Source organism: Aedes albopictus, chromosome 2, assembly GCF_035046485.1.
Source record: "Aedes albopictus strain Foshan chromosome 2, AalbF5, whole genome shotgun sequence".
Classification (NCBI taxonomy): domain Eukaryota; kingdom Metazoa; phylum Arthropoda; class Insecta; order Diptera; family Culicidae; genus Aedes; species Aedes albopictus.
The window spans coordinates 328,932,622-328,954,162 of NC_085137.1; positions in this window are offsets into that span (position 1 = coordinate 328,932,622).

Here is a 21,541-nt window from a genome sequence, read left to right on the forward strand (position 1 = left end):
GTCTCCTTTGGAATCCCCAACATCTCATAGAATGATCCCCGATATCTCCTTATAAACCCTAAGTCGCTGAATAAGTTCCCCGATTTCTCCAAAATACCCCAAGCTTCTCCTGAAATTACCAAAGTCTCCTTTGGAATCCCCAACATCTCTTACAATGACATCCGACATCTCCTAAAAAACCCTAAGTCGCTGAATAAGTTCCCCGATTTCTCCAAAATACCCCAAGCTTCTCCTGAAATTTCCAAAGTCTCCTTTGGAATCCCCAACATCTCTTACAATGATCGCCGACATCTCCTAAAAAACCCTAAGTTGCTGAATAAGTTCCCCGATTTCTCCAAAATACCCCAAGCTTCTCCTGAAATTACCAAAGTCTCCTTTGGAATCCCCAACATCTCATAGAATGATCCCCGATATCTCCTTATAAACCCTAAGTCGCTGAATAAGTTCCCCGATTTCTCCAAAATACCCCAAGCTTCTCCTGATATTACCAAAGTCTCCTTTGGAATCCCCAACATCTCTTGCAATGATCGCCGACATCTCCTAAAAAACCCTAAGTCGCTGAATAAGTTCCCCGATTTCTCCAAAATACCCCAAGCTTCTCCTGAAATTACCAAAGTCTCCTTTGGAATCCCCAACATCTCTTGCAATGATCGCCGACATCTCCTAAAAAACCCTAAGTCGCTGAATAAGTTCCTCGATTTCTCCAAAATAACCCAAGCATTTCCTGAAATTACCAAAGGCTCCTTTGGAATCCCCAACATCTCATAGAATGATCCCCGACATTTCCTAAAAAAAAACCCTAAGTCGCTGAATAAGTTCCCCGATTTCTCCAAAATACCCCAAGCTTCTCCTGAAATTACCAAAGTCTCCTTTGGAATCCCCAACATCTCTTACAATGATCGCCGACATCTCCTAAAAAACCCTAAGTCGCTGAATAAGTTCCCCGATTTCTCCAAAATACCCCAAGCTTCTCCTGAAATTACCAAAGTCTCCTTTGGAATCCCCAACATCTCATAGAATGATCCCCGACATCTCCTAAAAAACCCTAAGTCGCTGAATAAGTTTCCCGATTTCTCCAAAATACCCCAAGCTTCTCCTGAAATTACCAAAGTCTCCTTTGGAATCCCCAACATCTCTTACAATGATCGCCGACATCTCCTAAAAAACCCTAAGTCGCTGAATAAGTTCCCCGATTTCTCCAAAATACCCCAAGCTTCTCCTGAAATTACCAAAGTCTCCTATGGAATCCCCAACATCTCATAGAATGATCCCCGATATCTCCTTATAAACCCTACGTCGCTGAATAAGTTCCCCGATTTCTCCAAAATACCCCAAGCTTCTCCTGAAATTACCAAAGTCTCCTTTGGAATCCCCAACATCTCTTGCAATGATCGCAGACATCTCCTAAAAAACCCTAAGTCGCTGAATAAGTTCCCCGATTTCTCCAAAATACCCCAAGCTTCTCCTGAAATTACCAAAGTCTCCTATGGAATCCCCAACATCTCATAGAATGATCCCCGATATCTCCTTATAAACCCTAAGTCGCTGAATAAGTTCCCCGATTTCTCCAAAATACCCCAAGCTTCTCCTGAAATTACCAAAGTCTCCTTTGGAATCCCCAACATCTCTTGCAATGATCGCCGACATCTCCTAAAAAACCCTAAGTCGCTGAATAAGTTCCCCGATTTCTCCAAAATACCCCAAGCTTCTCCTGAAATTACCAAAGTCTCCTGGAATCCCCAACATCTCATAGAATGATCCCCGACATTTCCTAAAAAAACCCTAAGTCGCTGAATAAGTTTCCCACTTTCTTCAAAATACCCACAGTATCTCCTGAAGTTACTTAAGTTTCCTTTTGAATCCCCGATATCTCCTTATAAACCCTAAGTCGCTGAATAAGTTCCCCGATTTCTCCAAAATACCCCAAGCTTCTCCTGAAATTACCAAAGTCTCCTTTGGAATCCCCAACATCTCTTGCAATGATCGCCGACATCTCCTAAAAAACCCTAAGTCGCTGAATAAGTTCCCCGATTTCTCCAAAATACCCCAAGCTTCTCCTGAAATTTCCAAAGTCTCCTTTGGAATCCCCAACATCTCTTACAATGACATCCGACATCTCCTAAAAAACCCTAAGTCGCTGAATAAGTTCCCCGATTTCTCCAAAATACCCCAAGCTTCTCCTGAAATTACCAAAGTCTCCTTTGGAATCCCCAACATCTCTTACAATGATCCCCGATATCTCCTTATAAACCCTAAGTCGCTGAATAAGTTCCCCGATTTCTCCAAAATACCCCAAGCTTCTCCTGAAATTACCAAAGTCTCCTTTGGAATCCCCAACATCTCATAGAATGATCCCCGATATCTCCTTATAAACCCTAAGTCGCTGAATAAGTTCCCCGATTTCTCCAAAATACCCCAAGCTTCTCCTGAAATTACCAAAGTCTCCTTTGGAATCCCCAACATCTCTTACAATGACATCCGACATCTCCTAAAAAACCCTAAGTCGCTGAATAAGTTCCCCGATTTCTCCAAAATACCCCAAGCTTCTCCTGAAATTACCAAAGTCTCCTTTGGAATCCCCAACATCTCTTACAATGATCGCCGACATCTCCTAAAAAACCCTAAGTCGCTGAATAAGTTCCCCGATTTCTCCAAAATACCCCAAGCTTCTCCTGAAATTACCAAAGTCTCCTTTGGAATCCCCAACATCTCATAGAATGATCCCCGACATCTCCTAAAAAACCCTAAGTCGCTGAATAAGTTCCCCGATTTCTCCAAAATACCCCAAGCTTCTCCTGAAATTTCCAAAGTCTCCTTTGGAATCCCCAACATCTCTTACAATGATCGCCGACATCTCCTAAAAAACCCTAAGTTGCTGAATAAGTTCCCCGATTTCTCCAAAATACCCCAAGCTTCTCCTGAAATTACCAAAGTCTCCTTTGGAATCCCCAACATCTCATAGAATGATCCCCGATATCTCCTTATAAACCCTAAGTCGCTGAATAAGTTCCCCGATTTCTCCAAAATACCCCAAGCTTCTCCTGATATTACCAAAGTCTCCTTTGGAATCCCCAACATCTCTTGCAATGATCGCCGACATCTCCTAAAAAACCCTAAGTCGCTGAATAAGTTCCCCGATTTCTCCAAAATACCCCAAGCTTCTCCTGAAATTACCAAAGTCTCCTTTGGAATCCCCAACATCTCTTGCAATGATCGCCGACATCTCCTAAAAAACCCTAAGTCGCTGAATAAGTTCCTCGATTTCTCCAAAATAACCCAAGCATTTCCTGAAATTACCAAAGGCTCCTTTGGAATCCCCAACATCTCATAGAATGATCCCCGACATTTCCTAAAAAAAACCCTAAGTCGCTGAATAAGTTCCCCGATTTCTCCAAAATACCCCAAGCTTCTCCTGAAATTACCAAAGTCTCCTTTGGAATCCCCAACATTTCATAGAATGATCCCCGACATCTCCTAAAAAACCCTAAGTCGCTGAATAAGTTTCCCGATTTCTCCAAAATACCCCAAGCTTCTCCTGAAATTTCCAAAGTCTCCTTTGGAATCCCCAACATCTCTTACAATGATCGCCGACATCTCCTAAAAAACCCTAAGTCGCTGAATAAGTTCCCCGATTTCTCCAAAATACCCCAAGCTTCTCCTGAAATTACCAAAGTCTCCTTTGGAATCCCCAACATCTCATAGAATGATCCCCGATATCTCCTTATAAACCCTAAGTCGCTGAATAAGTTCCCCGATTTCTCCAAAATACCCCAAGCTTCTCCTGATATTACCAAAGTCTCCTTTGGAATCCCCAACATCTCTTGCAATGATCGCCGACATCTCCTAAAAAACCCTAAGTCGCTGAATAAGTTTCCCGATTTCTCCAAAATACCCCAAGCTTCTCCTGAAATTTCCAAAGTCTCCTTTGGAATCCCCAACATCTCTTACAATGATCGCCGACATCTCCTAAAAAACCCTAAGTCGCTGAATAAGTTCCCCGATTTCTCCAAAATACCCCAAGCTTCTCCTGAAATTACCAAAGTCTCCTTTGGAATCCCCAACATCTCATAGAATGATCCCCGATATCTCCTTATAAACCCTAAGTCGCTGAATAAGTTCCCCGATTTCTCCAAAATACCCCAAGCTTCTCCTGATATTACCAAAGTCTCCTTTGGAATCCCCAACATCTCTTACAATGATCGCCGACATCTCCTAAAAAACCCTAAGTCGCTGAATAAGTTCCCCGATTTCTCCAAAATACCCCAAGCTTCTCCTGAAATTACCAAAGTCTCCTTTGGAATCCCCAACATCTCATAGAATGATCCCCGATATCTCCTTATAAACCCTAAGTCGCTGAATAAGTTCCCCGATTTCTCCAAAATACCCCAAGCTTCTCCTGATATTACCAAAGTCTCCTTTGGAATCCCCAACATCTCTTGCAATGATCGCCGACATCTCCTAAAAAACCCTAAGTCGCTGAATAAGTTCCCCGATTTCTCCAAAATACCCCAAGCTTCTCCTGAAATTACCAAAGTCTCCTTTGGAATCCCCAACATCTCATAGAATGATCCCCGATATCTCCTTATAAACCCTAAGTCGCTGAATAAGTTCCCCGATTTCTCCAAAATACCCCAAGCTTCTCCTGATATTACCAAAGTCTCCTTTGGAATCCCCAACATCTCTTACAATGATCGCCGACATCTCCTAAAAAACCCTAAGTCGCTGAATAAGTTCCCCGATTTCTCCAAAATACCCCAAGCTTCTCCTGAAATTACCAAAGTCTCCTTTGGAATCCCCAACATCTCATAGAATGATCCCCGATATCTCCTAAAAAACCCTAAGTCGCTGAATAAGTTCCTCGATTTCTCCAAAATAACCCAAGCTTCTCCTGAAATTACCAAAGTCTCCTTTGGAATCCCCAACATCTCTTACAATGATCGCCGACATCTCCTAAAAAACCCTAAGTCGCTGAATAAGTTCCCCGATTTCTCCAAAATACCCCAAGCTTCTCCTGAAATTACCAAAGTCTCCTTTGGAATCCCCAACATCTCATAGAATGATCCCCGATATCTCCTTATAAACCCTAAGTCGCTGAATAAGTTCCCCGATTTCTCCAAAATACCCCAAGCTTCTCCTGATATTACCAAAGTCTCCTTTGGAATCCCCAACATCTCTTGCAATGATCGCCGACATCTCCTAAAAAACCCTAAGTCGCTGAATAAGTTCCCCGATTTCTCCAAAATACCCCAAGCTTCTCCTGAAATTACCAAAGTCTCCTTTGGAATCCCCAACATCTCATAGAATGATCCCCGATATCTCCTTATAAACCCTAAGTCGCTGAATAAGTTCCCCGATTTCTCCAAAATACCCCAAGCTTCTCCTGAAATTACCAAAGTCTCCTTTGGAATCCCCAACATCTCTTGCAATGATCGCCGACATCTCCTAAAAAACCCTAAGTCGCTGAATAAGTTCCCCGATTTCTCCAAAATACCCCAAGCTTCTCCTGAAATTTCCAAAGTCTCCTTTGGAATCCCCAACATCTCTTACAATGATATCCGACATCTCCTAAAAAACCCTAAGTCGCTGAATAAGTTCCCCGATTTCTCCAAAATACCCCAAGCTTCTCCTGAAATTACCAAAGTCTCCTTTGGAATCCCCAACATCTCTTGCAATGATCGCCGACATCTCCTAAAAAACCCTAAGTCGCTGAATAAGTTCCCCGATTTCTCCAAAATAACCCAAGCATTTCCTGAAATTACCAAAGGCTCCTTTGGAATCCCCAACATCTCATAGAATGATCCCCGACATTTCCTAAAAAAACCCTAAGTCGCTGAATAAGTTTCCCACTTTCTTCAAAATACCCACAGTATCTCCTGAAGTTACTTAAGTTTCCTTTTGAATCCCCGATATCTCCTTATAAACCCTAAGTCGCTGAATAAGTTCCCCGATTTCTCCAAAATACCCCAAGCTTCTCCTGAAATTACCAAAGTCTCCTTTGGAATCCCCAACATCTCTTGCAATGATCGCCGACATCTCCTAAAAAACCCTAAGTCGCTGAATAAGTTCCCCGATTTCTCCAAAATACCCCAAGCTTCTCCTGAAATTTCCAAAGTCTCCTTTGGAATCCCCAACATCTCTTACAATGACATCCGACATCTCCTAAAAAACCCTAAGTCGCTGAATAAGTTCCCCGATTTCTCCAAAATACCCCAAGCTTCTCCTGAAATTACCAAAGTCTCCTTTGGAATCCCCAACATCTCTTACAATGATCGCCGACATCTCCTAAAAAACCCTAAGTCGCTGAATAAGTTCCCCGATTTCTCCAAAATACCCCAAGCTTCTCCTGAAATTACCAAAGTCTCCTTTGGAATCCCCAACATCTCATAGAATGATCCCCGATATCTCCTTATAAACCCTAAGTCGCTGAATAAGTTCCCCGATTTCTCCAAAATACCCCAAGCTTCTCCTGAAATTACCAAAGTCTCCTTTGGAATCCCCAACATCTCTTACAATGACATCCGACATCTCCTAAAAAACCCTAAGTCGCTGAATAAGTTCCCCGATTTCTCCAAAATACCCCAAGCTTCTCCTGAAATTTCCAAAGTCTCCTTTGGAATCCCCAACATCTCTTACAATGATCGCCGACATCTCCTAAAAAACCCTAAGTTGCTGAATAAGTTCCCCGATTTCTCCAAAATACCCCAAGCTTCTCCTGAAATTACCAAAGTCTCCTTTGGAATCCCCAACATCTCATAGAATGATCCCCGATATCTCCTTATAAACCCTAAGTCGCTGAATAAGTTCCCCGATTTCTCCAAAATACCCCAAGCTTCTCCTGATATTACCAAAGTCTCCTTTGGAATCCCCAACATCTCTTGCAATGATCGCCGACATCTCCTAAAAAACCCTAAGTCGCTGAATAAGTTCCCCGATTTCTCCAAAATACCCCAAGCTTCTCCTGAAATTACCAAAGTCTCCTTTGGAATCCCCAACATCTCTTGCAATGATCGCCGACATCTCCTAAAAAACCCTAAGTCGCTGAATAAGTTCCTCGATTTCTCCAAAATAACCCAAGCATTTCCTGAAATTACCAAAGGCTCCTTTGGAATCCCCAACATCTCATAGAATGATCCCCGACATTTCCTAAAAAAAAACCCTAAGTCGCTGAATAAGTTCCCCGATTTCTCCAAAATACCCCAAGCTTCTCCTGAAATTACCAAAGTCTCCTTTGGAATCCCCAACATCTCTTACAATGATCGCCGACATCTCCTAAAAAACCCTAAGTCGCTGAATAAGTTCCCCGATTTCTCCAAAATACCCCAAGCTTCTCCTGAAATTACCAAAGTCTCCTTTGGAATCCCCAACATCTCATAGAATGATCCCCGACATCTCCTAAAAAACCCTAAGTCGCTGAATAAGTTTCCCGATTTCTCCAAAATACCCCAAGCTTCTCCTGAAATTACCAAAGTCTCCTTTGGAATCCCCAACATCTCTTACAATGATCGCCGACATCTCCTAAAAAACCCTAAGTCGCTGAATAAGTTCCCCGATTTCTCCAAAATACCCCAAGCTTCTCCTGAAATTACCAAAGTCTCCTATGGAATCCCCAACATCTCATAGAATGATCCCCGATATCTCCTTATAAACCCTACGTCGCTGAATAAGTTCCCCGATTTCTCCAAAATACCCCAAGCTTCTCCTGAAATTACCAAAGTCTCCTTTGGAATCCCCAACATCTCTTGCAATGATCGCAGACATCTCCTAAAAAACCCTAAGTCGCTGAATAAGTTCCCCGATTTCTCCAAAATACCCCAAGCTTCTCCTGAAATTACCAAAGTCTCCTATGGAATCCCCAACATCTCATAGAATGATCCCCGATATCTCCTTATAAACCCTAAGTCGCTGAATAAGTTCCCCGATTTCTCCAAAATACCCCAAGCTTCTCCTGAAATTACCAAAGTCTCCTTTGGAATCCCCAACATCTCTTGCAATGATCGCCGACATCTCCTAAAAAACCCTAAGTCGCTGAATAAGTTCCCCGATTTCTCCAAAATACCCCAAGCTTCTCCTGAAATTACCAAAGTCTCCTGGAATCCCCAACATCTCATAGAATGATCCCCGACATTTCCTAAAAAAACCCTAAGTCGCTGAATAAGTTTCCCACTTTCTTCAAAATACCCACAGTATCTCCTGAAGTTACTTAAGTTTCCTTTTGAATCCCCGATATCTCCTTATAAACCCTAAGTCGCTGAATAAGTTCCCCGATTTCTCCAAAATACCCCAAGCTTCTCCTGAAATTACCAAAGTCTCCTTTGGAATCCCCAACATCTCTTGCAATGATCGCCGACATCTCCTAAAAAACCCTAAGTCGCTGAATAAGTTCCCCGATTTCTCCAAAATACCCCAAGCTTCTCCTGAAATTTCCAAAGTCTCCTTTGGAATCCCCAACATCTCTTACAATGACATCCGACATCTCCTAAAAAACCCTAAGTCGCTGAATAAGTTCCCCGATTTCTCCAAAATACCCCAAGCTTCTCCTGAAATTACCAAAGTCTCCTTTGGAATCCCCAACATCTCTTACAATGATCCCCGATATCTCCTTATAAACCCTAAGTCGCTGAATAAGTTCCCCGATTTCTCCAAAATACCCCAAGCTTCTCCTGAAATTACCAAAGTCTCCTTTGGAATCCCCAACATCTCATAGAATGATCCCCGATATCTCCTTATAAACCCTAAGTCGCTGAATAAGTTCCCCGATTTCTCCAAAATACCCCAAGCTTCTCCTGAAATTACCAAAGTCTCCTTTGGAATCCCCAACATCTCTTACAATGACATCCGACATCTCCTAAAAAACCCTAAGTCGCTGAATAAGTTCCCCGATTTCTCCAAAATACCCCAAGCTTCTCCTGAAATTACCAAAGTCTCCTTTGGAATCCCCAACATCTCTTACAATGATCGCCGACATCTCCTAAAAAACCCTAAGTCGCTGAATAAGTTCCCCGATTTCTCCAAAATACCCCAAGCTTCTCCTGAAATTACCAAAGTCTCCTTTGGAATCCCCAACATCTCATAGAATGATCCCCGACATCTCCTAAAAAACCCTAAGTCGCTGAATAAGTTCCCCGATTTCTCCAAAATACCCCAAGCTTCTCCTGAAATTTCCAAAGTCTCCTTTGGAATCCCCAACATCTCTTACAATGATCGCCGACATCTCCTAAAAAACCCTAAGTTGCTGAATAAGTTCCCCGATTTCTCCAAAATACCCCAAGCTTCTCCTGAAATTACCAAAGTCTCCTTTGGAATCCCCAACATCTCATAGAATGATCCCCGATATCTCCTTATAAACCCTAAGTCGCTGAATAAGTTCCCCGATTTCTCCAAAATACCCCAAGCTTCTCCTGATATTACCAAAGTCTCCTTTGGAATCCCCAACATCTCTTGCAATGATCGCCGACATCTCCTAAAAAACCCTAAGTCGCTGAATAAGTTCCCCGATTTCTCCAAAATACCCCAAGCTTCTCCTGAAATTACCAAAGTCTCCTTTGGAATCCCCAACATCTCTTGCAATGATCGCCGACATCTCCTAAAAAACCCTAAGTCGCTGAATAAGTTCCTCGATTTCTCCAAAATAACCCAAGCATTTCCTGAAATTACCAAAGGCTCCTTTGGAATCCCCAACATCTCATAGAATGATCCCCGACATTTCCTAAAAAAAACCCTAAGTCGCTGAATAAGTTCCCCGATTTCTCCAAAATACCCCAAGCTTCTCCTGAAATTACCAAAGTCTCCTTTGGAATCCCCAACATTTCATAGAATGATCCCCGACATCTCCTAAAAAACCCTAAGTCGCTGAATAAGTTTCCCGATTTCTCCAAAATACCCCAAGCTTCTCCTGAAATTTCCAAAGTCTCCTTTGGAATCCCCAACATCTCTTACAATGATCGCCGACATCTCCTAAAAAACCCTAAGTCGCTGAATAAGTTCCCCGATTTCTCCAAAATACCCCAAGCTTCTCCTGAAATTACCAAAGTCTCCTTTGGAATCCCCAACATCTCATAGAATGATCCCCGATATCTCCTTATAAACCCTAAGTCGCTGAATAAGTTCCCCGATTTCTCCAAAATACCCCAAGCTTCTCCTGATATTACCAAAGTCTCCTTTGGAATCCCCAACATCTCTTGCAATGATCGCCGACATCTCCTAAAAAACCCTAAGTCGCTGAATAAGTTTCCCGATTTCTCCAAAATACCCCAAGCTTCTCCTGAAATTTCCAAAGTCTCCTTTGGAATCCCCAACATCTCTTACAATGATCGCCGACATCTCCTAAAAAACCCTAAGTCGCTGAATAAGTTCCCCGATTTCTCCAAAATACCCCAAGCTTCTCCTGAAATTACCAAAGTCTCCTTTGGAATCCCCAACATCTCATAGAATGATCCCCGATATCTCCTTATAAACCCTAAGTCGCTGAATAAGTTCCCCGATTTCTCCAAAATACCCCAAGCTTCTCCTGATATTACCAAAGTCTCCTTTGGAATCCCCAACATCTCTTACAATGATCGCCGACATCTCCTAAAAAACCCTAAGTCGCTGAATAAGTTCCCCGATTTCTCCAAAATACCCCAAGCTTCTCCTGAAATTACCAAAGTCTCCTTTGGAATCCCCAACATCTCATAGAATGATCCCCGATATCTCCTTATAAACCCTAAGTCGCTGAATAAGTTCCCCGATTTCTCCAAAATACCCCAAGCTTCTCCTGATATTACCAAAGTCTCCTTTGGAATCCCCAACATCTCTTGCAATGATCGCCGACATCTCCTAAAAAACCCTAAGTCGCTGAATAAGTTCCCCGATTTCTCCAAAATACCCCAAGCTTCTCCTGAAATTACCAAAGTCTCCTTTGGAATCCCCAACATCTCATAGAATGATCCCCGATATCTCCTTATAAACCCTAAGTCGCTGAATAAGTTCCCCGATTTCTCCAAAATACCCCAAGCTTCTCCTGATATTACCAAAGTCTCCTTTGGAATCCCCAACATCTCTTACAATGATCGCCGACATCTCCTAAAAAACCCTAAGTCGCTGAATAAGTTCCCCGATTTCTCCAAAATACCCCAAGCTTCTCCTGAAATTACCAAAGTCTCCTTTGGAATCCCCAACATCTCATAGAATGATCCCCGATATCTCCTAAAAAACCCTAAGTCGCTGAATAAGTTCCTCGATTTCTCCAAAATAACCCAAGCTTCTCCTGAAATTACCAAAGTCTCCTTTGGAATCCCCAACATCTCTTACAATGATCGCCGACATCTCCTAAAAAACCCTAAGTCGCTGAATAAGTTCCCCGATTTCTCCAAAATACCCCAAGCTTCTCCTGAAATTACCAAAGTCTCCTTTGGAATCCCCAACATCTCATAGAATGATCCCCGATATCTCCTTATAAACCCTAAGTCGCTGAATAAGTTCCCCGATTTCTCCAAAATACCCCAAGCTTCTCCTGATATTACCAAAGTCTCCTTTGGAATCCCCAACATCTCTTGCAATGATCGCCGACATCTCCTAAAAAACCCTAAGTCGCTGAATAAGTTCCCCGATTTCTCCAAAATACCCCAAGCTTCTCCTGAAATTACCAAAGTCTCCTTTGGAATCCCCAACATCTCATAGAATGATCCCCGATATCTCCTTATAAACCCTAAGTCGCTGAATAAGTTCCCCGATTTCTCCAAAATACCCCAAGCTTCTCCTGATATTACCAAAGTCTCCTTTGGAATCCCCAACATCTCTTGCAATGATCGCCGACATCTCCTAAAAAACCCTAAGTCGCTGAATAAGTTCCCCGATTTCTCCAAAATACCCCAAGCTTCTCCTGAAATTACCAAAGTCTCCTTTGGAATCCCCAACATCTCATAGAATGATCCCCGATATCTCCTTATAAACCCTAAGTCGCTGAATAAGTTCCTCGATTTCTCCAAAATAACCCAAGCATTTCCTGAAATTACCAAAGGCTCCTTTGGAATCCCCAACATCTCATAGAATGATCCCCGACATTTCCTAAAAAAAACCCTAAGTCGCTGAATAAGTTTCCCACTTTCTTCAAAATACCCACAGTATCTCCTGAAGTTACTTAAGTTTCCTTTTGAATCCCCGACATCTCCTTGAAACGCCTGCGTCGCTGAATAAGTCCCTTGCTTTCTCTAAACAACCCCCAGTATCTTCTAAAATTACCAAAATTTTTTTTCTAATTTAACATTCCTTGAAATGAGCCCCGACGTCTCCTAAAAACCCGTACAGTCACCGAATAAGTTTTGCATTTCCTCCAAACTATCCTCAGTATCTTCTGAAATTACCAGTTTGTTTTTGAAATCCGCAACAACCTGAGGAATGTACCATGACGTATTCCAAAATGTCTAAAACTTTTTCAAAGATCTAAGTATCTCTTAAATTTTACCCCGACATCTTTAAAAATCTCTAAAATTCTGTAAATGTGCCCCTCATTTCCTAAAAACTTCAAAGTTACCATTAGAGTACCCAACATCCCTTGGAATAAATCCCGTTATCTCTGAACCATGATTTATGTATCGCCAACAATCCCTAAAATTATTCCCCAGCATTATCTTAAAATCCCAAATATCCATCAAAATACGTTATTTGACATTGAAAATTAACAAAACATTTAAGCAAAGCATCATACATTTAAACTTGTTAAAAATTGTTGAAAAGTACGTTAGCGCACGCCACCCCATCTTATCAGCACCGCAGTTTGACTGCGAGTGCAAGGAATAAACAATCAGCGAAGGATTTAAACACCCCGCCGTAGCTCGTTTCTCATCTGCTCTCCTCGCTCAGCAGCCAACATTAATATCGCTGCGGTTACAATTAATCTTGTACGCACGTCCTTTGACAAATAACCACCGCGTCGTCGTCTCCTTATGAGCGGAGGACCGATGCGATTTTCTAAACCACGCGCGTATTGATCGCATCTACAATAACAAAGACGTTGAGCAGCTCACATGCTACTTCAACTTTCCACACGGACAACCAACTCGCTCAGATTGATGTAATGTTGGTCATACATGACCATACACAGCACCAATCTGAGCGAGTTGGTCGGTCGTGTGCCAACCGTCCGAGTGGTGTGCGAGTTGGCCCTCGATTCTCTTGCCTGCTTTTGGGGAGAGTGCGAGCAAGCACCAAACGGGAAGTGCTGCCAAAGCACGGTTCAATGCAATCGGGGCGATGTTTTCCGCAATTCGATGAGTTTTTTACATAACTTTGAATTGATTATTGTGACCAAACTACAAATCATACAATGTTGGTCTCAAAGAAGGTTTTCTAGATAATTTAATAAACAATCTTTTGTAGAAGAACATTTTTCCAAAAAACGTCATTTCCATTTAAATAACATCAAAAATAGCACAAAAAGTAATTGTTTTTTTGGCTTCTGCCACAAACATTTTAAAATTTATGAATGAAAATGACTTTTTATCAAGTTTACGTCTAAGAAGCATAAAATCTCAAAGGTTCAAGCTTTTGATTCGTAAAAAAATTTTTGTATTCCGATAAAAGATCGCTGAGTTATAAGTTTTTGAATTTGAGCCTTTTTAAAAACATCGAATTTTGAATAACTCACTTAGCAGTGACTTCCGACCCCATGTTCCTTGGACACTTTTTCATGGCTCGAGGTCCTCTATCTACCCTTAAAATATGTACAATCAGGAAGCAAACACCCTGTATATGCAGAACGCATGAACCGTACATAGTAGATGAGTTGCGATGAGTGCGAAGATGCGATGGAGCTGCTTCGACGCATGTGAACGCAAGAGAACGCAAGAGAGCGCTTGTCGGGTATGTATTTTATGATTGCGCTCGTTGTGTATGTAAGGCAATGCGGATTTAAGGCTCAAATGAGAATCACATATTATCCAAAACTGAAAAAGTACTTTTTTCCAGGATGACGAAAATGCGAACAAAACCAGCGTGTCCGATTGTCATAATTGACTAAATAAACAATCGGACATTCTTATTTTCTTAGATTTGTGGATCATTTTGAGAAAAAGTGCTTTTCTAGTTCTGGAACATTTGCCAATCTCAATTGAGCCTTAATGTGTTGGGAATGCTAGTAGGTAATATAAAATGCGTTAATATGTCGTTGTTTTTTAAACATAACTCAATGCTTTTTCACATGACATGCATTTTGATGGACCAGACGTAATAAAAATTTATCATACTGTCTATCGATCGCCATGTAAAATAAAATATTTCATTGCATATAAAATAGTATTCCATCAAACCGTTTTTTTACAGCATAATTTTGTTATTATAGGGTAATTGTTCCCATCGTTGTGGTAGTACCTAATGTTGCGGTAATGACAATTGAGCACTTTTTAGACTGAAATGTTACCAAAACGTATTTTCAATAGATGCATTGTGCTTAAATTATGAGATTGCACCATTTGTTTGCTTAAGATTTGCCCAAAAACCTATTTAAAAAAAATATTTTCCTTAATATGTTTACTTCTGTGTACCTATTGTTGCGCTAGTGTTCCCAATGTTGCCACCGACACCGTCGGTGATGTTGCAGTATCCCATATGATTTCAATGAAATACCGCAACATTAGGAACACAATGTTCTTTCAGATAAAAACGAATAAAATGCTCATAACATCCTCAAAGTGGCAATATTACGTTATTTTCTTGTAGATAAAGGATAGATTTTATTATTTTCAATTCAAACAATGTAAAAGGTTTGTTTGGGGCGATACAATTGTGGTTTAAGTATGAACCCAGTGCTTAACTCCTCCATGATCGGATCAATTACCCTATGTGTATAAGAACACATTTTATTTTCTCTGTTCGGGATTTGAATCAAGTGATAAATGTTTGATATGGTCGTTTGTTCAGTGCATGTTATTCATGTGCAAGTTATAAAATTTAAGGTTTTATGGTATTCAACTTAATTGCTAAAAGGATTCTGATTGAAAGGTTTTGCTTTTTTCTTTGTTAGGCAAAACTAGATCCCTTAACGAAAAGAGTGTGTCATCGATTTCGATTCATACTCTTTTACCTCATATATGATGAATATTGTGTCTTTTCTCGCAGATATCGCCAAAAAATTTGTAATAAAAAAAACCTATACCCAATAATACAAACTTGCCAAATTTTTGTTTCTTTTTGCCGAGGTCAGCAAGTAATGTTTTAATGCCGAAAATCAGTATAACAGTCTCAAATTGATTTAAATTGAAATTAACACTCAGATAGCCCAGTTCGGAAAATAAAAATATGTGTATACATAAAGACATCGCTCACGCGGATATAATTACATTTTATACATTATTTTCTCAAATAATTAATTCAATAATCTCAATCTTGTACAGTTACACCAGATTTTTTTTCGAACTGGTCGGTTTTTGCTATTGCTAAGTTATAGCAAAAAAACGGCCCGCGAAAAACAAAAAGCGGGTGCATTTAATCTTTCCGCTCTTATAGATGAAACGATCATTTCACTACCCACATCCAAAGAAGCGCTTCAACATACAAGCGACTTCATCGATCAAATCACGCGAGTCGTTGATGCGCACGAAGTAGGCGCAAAAGGATGTGAAAACATCATGCGCACCCTCATTGAAAACCTCATGCACTATGGCCTATCAAACATCCCTCTTCTCATCTCATAACTTATCGCATCCGATCGCATCTCACCTTACCCACTATGGTCACAGCCTTACACATGCACCAACTGAGTCGACTCCAGTGCAGGAGCCAAATTATCACATATGCTGCCTGAACGGGAGCATTCTGTAGACAGGGCGGAATGTGTGAAATGTATGCTTGAGTGAGATTTTTTTTCCTGAATGAGGTGGCGCCTACGTTTTCCGTTTGGGATGAAATCTACTGATGAGGCTTCTTTTGGTTAGCTATTTGAATAGTATTTTTCGACTATACGGTTAGTAGGGGAACTAAACCCATCTTAAGCAACGTGCTCCCATTTGCAACCTATCGAAAACAAACCTAATATACGCTATCTGTTTTGTTTTTTTGTATTTTTTTGCTAGGAGTAAGCTGAAATAATTTGTCCTTAAATCGTATCCCGACTAGAAAAATATATCAAGTTTATAACACATTGTGTTATAATCTTCTAGTCGGGTAAGCGTCAACAAAATTCAGTTCGATCATTCAAAATTCGCATTCAAAAAAAAAATCCTGCTTTTTTGCAATATAAATATAATCTTTATATTGATTGAATGTTTTTTTCTTCTGACAATTCTACAATAGTCCACAATATATCGCATATATATTATAATTTTGAGTTACATCAATATAAAAATTAGAGAAAATTTAAGCCCTTTTCAAATGTTAGTCTAGATAAATGTTAGATTTTTTAAAGTTGATAGGGGCTGTCCATACACAGCTAGTCGCGTTCGGTAATTTTTTACCGAAATCTCAACAGCTGAGCGTTCGGTAATGGTTTTTTACCGAAATCCTGTGAAAAATACAAAATTTCGGTAAAATGTTATCGTTTATCTGACAAATTTTAACGAAGTTCGGTGAACGTCACCGAAATTTTCCGGTAAAAAACTTAACGGTTGAGATTTCGGTAAAATATTACCGAAGTCGGTGACTTTTTCTAAGTGTGTAAACCACGTGGTCATTGGAAGGGGGGTTCCGCCAATGACTATTTTGTATGGACAAATTAAAAATTTTGTATGGACAAATGACCACGGGGGGATTGAAAAGTCCCAAAAAAATGACCACGTGGTTTATGGACAGCCCCATACATCCATAACACAGCGTAACAAAAATTAACTTTTGGTCTGTCCGAAGGATTTTGGGCCGCTGAATCCGAATCCGGGCTCAGATTTGCTCTAACACGTCACAATTTTGAGCTATACCTCAATTTATAGGGCAAAATATGCGATTTTGGGCTTTTTTGACTGCAAGCCATTAAGCAAGGAAATATTTTTTTTAGGCAATCAAAAGGTTAATTGGTCAATTAACATCTAAATTAACGACTCATGCAAAATATTCCGTTTTACCAAATCGAATTTGATAGATTTAAGCGATTTATGTTAAGTACGATATTTCCCATACAAGTCACTCTCCAAATGTTGCATGCAAGTTTACATACTAAGTTAAAATGCCTAAATCTCTCAAATTTGATTTGGTAAAACGAAATATTTTGCATGAATCGTTAATTTAGATGTTAATTGACCAATTAACCTTTTGATTGCTTAAAAAAAATATTTCCTTGCTTAATGGCTTGCAGTCAAAAAAGCCCAAAATCGCATACTTTGCCCTATAAATTGAGGTATAGCTCAAAATTGTGACGTGTTAGAATCTGAGCCCGGATTCGGATTCAGCGGCCCAAAATCCTTCGGAGACATATAAGTTTGCTCTTGAGACAAAAAAATGTTGCGCTGTGTAAAGTTTCATCGGCTGATGAGAGGCTACTGAGCCTATATATGGTCAAGTTGGCACGAAACACGCTGAAAAATATTCCCTCAATGAAGACATAATTAAAGTTTTTGTTAGAAAATCTTATTTTCCTTAATTATGTCACAGCAACATTGTTCGGAGAAAATGTAGGTAATAAAATACCTTTCTCCAGAAAAAAACATCTATTTAAAAACATAGGCACAGAGAACAGACATCTAGGCTAGAACAAATTTCATCCGAAAAGTTGTGTAAGGATTTGAATCTTTACTTGAGTAAGGTTGCAAACCAATACACGAGGACAACACTAACGCCACCAAACACCATATTGCCACAGTCAGTGGTGAATTGAAAAATTTCAAGTGGTGAATTAAATTAGTATGGAAAATTAACCGATTGCAGCGCCACGCTATTGCCACTTGTGTTGCCGATTTCAAATGACTGTTAAATTCCTTACACAGTTTCGGAACTGGACTTGGATGTCTGTTCTCTGTGACATAGGTGTTTTGCAATATTGATTTTAGTTTTTGAAACTTTTTTTTAAGTGTAGAAAGTAGTTTTATATATTTTTTTATATTTCTCTAAACAACTTCATAGAATTTCACGATACTCCGCCATGCAACACTTTTTTGAAGCTCTTGTCATGTTGAAAAAAAATAGGCCTCCAAAAGTTACTCTAGAAAAATTTCGAAAAACAAAGTATGCAAAGTTGCTTAGAAACACCTATTGTTTTTGTCCAACAAGTTTCAGAGGGTGCTGCCAGCCCCATAGAAGGGTTGGCGCGAAATTCGTCTTATGCGAGTATAAGTACGAACACATTTTGTATTTCAAGGATCGCACTAAGCCCAGTACAATAAGGGAGCGTCCATAAATGACGTAGCATTTTAGGGGGAAGGTGGGGAGTCTGGGGTTGTGTGACGAGCCATATATTAAGTATGGGTATATATGCTACGTCATTTATGGACGCTCTGTAATTAAATGACATTTCAGATTCCTAACAAGAATTATGCATCAATTTATTAATCCTAAAAGGGATACCTGGGGTCCATTGGACCCCAGGCGCCTTTCAGAGCTCGTCTTTGATGGAACACACTCAGCAAGGTGACGAAACTGAGGCCATGAATTTAGTTCTTGAACATACTTGAGTTTGAAGAGTTTTCACACAAAATTTGACGTTTGAGAGGTGTCGGCACCGCTCAAACGTCAAATTTTCGGTGAGAGTAAGCAGACCAGCATAAATTCGTGCAGTGGACCATAGCATCATCCTGTTTTCTTCTAGCCTTAGACCTTTTCAGCCCCCTCTGAGGCTGGCGCCTGTAGAAATAGAGACAGAGAAGAAAATGATTGAAGCGAAAAATATACGCCTTCTGATTGGCCGACTCAGTGGAGAGCTAGAATGAACAACAAAAGCGAACATACAAAAAGAGCTGCGCATCGTGGATTCAATTCAGTTGATAGACGATAGTGGATACGAACGGACGCACCAAAAGGCAACAGCAATGGCATTTTCAGTACACAGCAGTCCACCACAGAGAGGTTTTAAAGAGTTTCCTCTCTGCGGTCGGTGTTGTGGCTGTAAGAATAGCCACGGTCACGACAGCGCCCTTGGCGGGGGTTAACCTGGTCAACTCCGCTAGCAATGATGGTTCTCCGTAGTTGCATGTCCGAAAGATCGTGAAACTATTGAGAACTTGAGCTACAGGTCCTAAGCCCTGGTAAAGGAGGAAGGTTGCGATGGCTGTTATTCATGGCTATCGTGTAAAGAAAAAATGGATAAACCCCAATGCCAAGGTGTCATGCGACCCGTGCCGAGGGTAGACCTGTGCGCCGACTTTATTTTGCTCGGCGGCGGCGTGAGGGCCATTTTTGGCCGGCGGCGGCGGCGTCATCGGCGTCACGCCGGTGGCAGCTTTCGGCGGCGGCGGCGGCGGCGTGAATCGGCGTGACCAAAATTTGACCGCAATTTCAACATTGGCGAAACGAAGAAGTTGTCTTTACGCTGTAGAATTTGTAGTCCAGTCTTTGCTTTTTCATAACCATTGATGACATTATTGTAGTTATTATGCCAGTACACAACCAAAAAGAAACCAATGTTCAAACATCTTGTTTGACTCGATCGAATTTTCATTAGTGTCAAACAGATGTTTTTTCTTCAGTTTATTTGTCAAATGACCCTGTGTACTTATAATCTTACGTTTGAATGAACACCTTTTTATTCCTGTTCGGGTTCATCACTAGTGTGGCCAGTAATAAGACCTATATCCGTATCCGTATTAGTGCATGTTGCATTACTCTATTGCAAATAAGGATTTTGCTGCAGTTTTCGTTTTGTTTTCTTAGAACATTAGATTTCCGGGAATAATCTCCGAAAGAATTCCAGATGAAGCCTGGGGGAATCCATGAAGAAACTTCTGGATTAATCCCTGCAAGAACTGCTGTATGAAACCCTTAAGGAACTTCTGCTGGAATCACTTATGAGTAATTCAAGAATTTATCTTAGAGAGATCCCTGGAAAAATTATGAACAATTCCCGAAGGAGTTCCTAAAGGATTCCCCAACAAAATTCCAGCAGGAATCCCCGGAGGAATTTCAGAAGGAATCCCCAATGAATTTTTAGGAGTAATCCCGGAAGGAGTTCCAGGAGGAATACTCGTTGGAATTCCATGAGGGAGCCCTGAAGGAATTCCAAATGAAATTCCCGCAGAATTTGCACAAGGTAATTCCAAAAGAATTCCAGCACGAGTTCCAAGCAAATTCCAGCAGTAATCCCCAAAGAAATCCCAACAGGAATTTCAGAAAGAATCCTCGAAAGTATTCCAGTGGGGATTTCAAAGTGAATTCGAGAAAGAATCCCCTAAGGATTTCTAGGAGAAATCAACGAAAAATATCCAAGAGGAATCTCAGAAGGAATTCCAGGAGAAATCCCTGAGGATTTCTAGGAGGAATTACCGAAAGAGTTCCAAGAGGAACCCTAGAAGGAATTCTAGGAGGAATCCCCGAAGAAATTTGAAGTGAAACCCCAAAAGGAATTCTAGTAGGAAACCTCAAAGGAATTCCAGAAAAAATCAGGAGGAATCCTCGTCAAAGTCCAGGAGGAATCCACGATGGAATTTTATGAGGAATACTCGAAGGAAATTCAGGAGAAATCCCCGAAGGATTTCCAGAAGGAATACCAACCCCGAAGAAATTCTAGTAGGAATTCCATGAGAAATCTCCGGAGAAATTGGAAGGGAAAGCTCCAAAGGAATTTCAAGAGGAAACGCCAAAGATATTACAGGAGGAATCTCAGAAACAACTCTAGAAGGAATCTCCGAAGGAACTCCAGGAGAAATCCCCGGAGGAATTCAAGGAGGAATCCCTGAAAAAAGTCCAGGAGGAATTTCCGAAGGAACTGTAGGAGGAATCTCTGGAGGAATTCCCGAAGAACTCCAGTCCAGAAGGAATCTCCAAAGGATTTCAAACCGAAATCCTCGATAGAGGAATTCAAAGATACAGTACGATTTTCTTTTTACTTCCAAATAAATTCCAGGAGAAATCCCGAATGAATTTTAGAAGAAATTATCGAAGGATCCATGAGGAAATCAAGGAGGAATCTCCAAAAGAGCTCTAAAAAGAATCATCAAAGAAATTCCAGGCGAAACCCACGACGGAGTATCAAATGAAATCTCTGAAAGAATCTCTGATTGAATCCATGAAGTAAGTCTAGGACGAATCCTCGACGGAATTCCAGAAGAGATCTCCAAAGGAATTTCAGGAGGATTTGCTGAAGGAACTCTAGCAGAGACCCTCGAAGAAATTGTACGAGGAATCTCCGGGAAAATTTTAAGAAGAAGGTTTAAGTTGTATCTTCGAAGGAATTCCCGAAGGAATCCCGAAGGAATTCCAGGATGAATCCCCAAAGGAAGTCCAGTAGGAATCCACGACGGAATATCAGGAGGAATCCTTGAAAAAAAAAAAATTCAGGAGGAACTCTTGGAGGAAGTCTAGTAGGAAACCCTGAAGGAAATCTAAAAAGAATACCCGTAGGAATTCCAAGAGGAATCATCGAAATAATTCCAGGAGAAATTTCCCGTAGAATTCCCGTAGGAATTTCAGGAGGAATGCTCGAAGGAAGTCC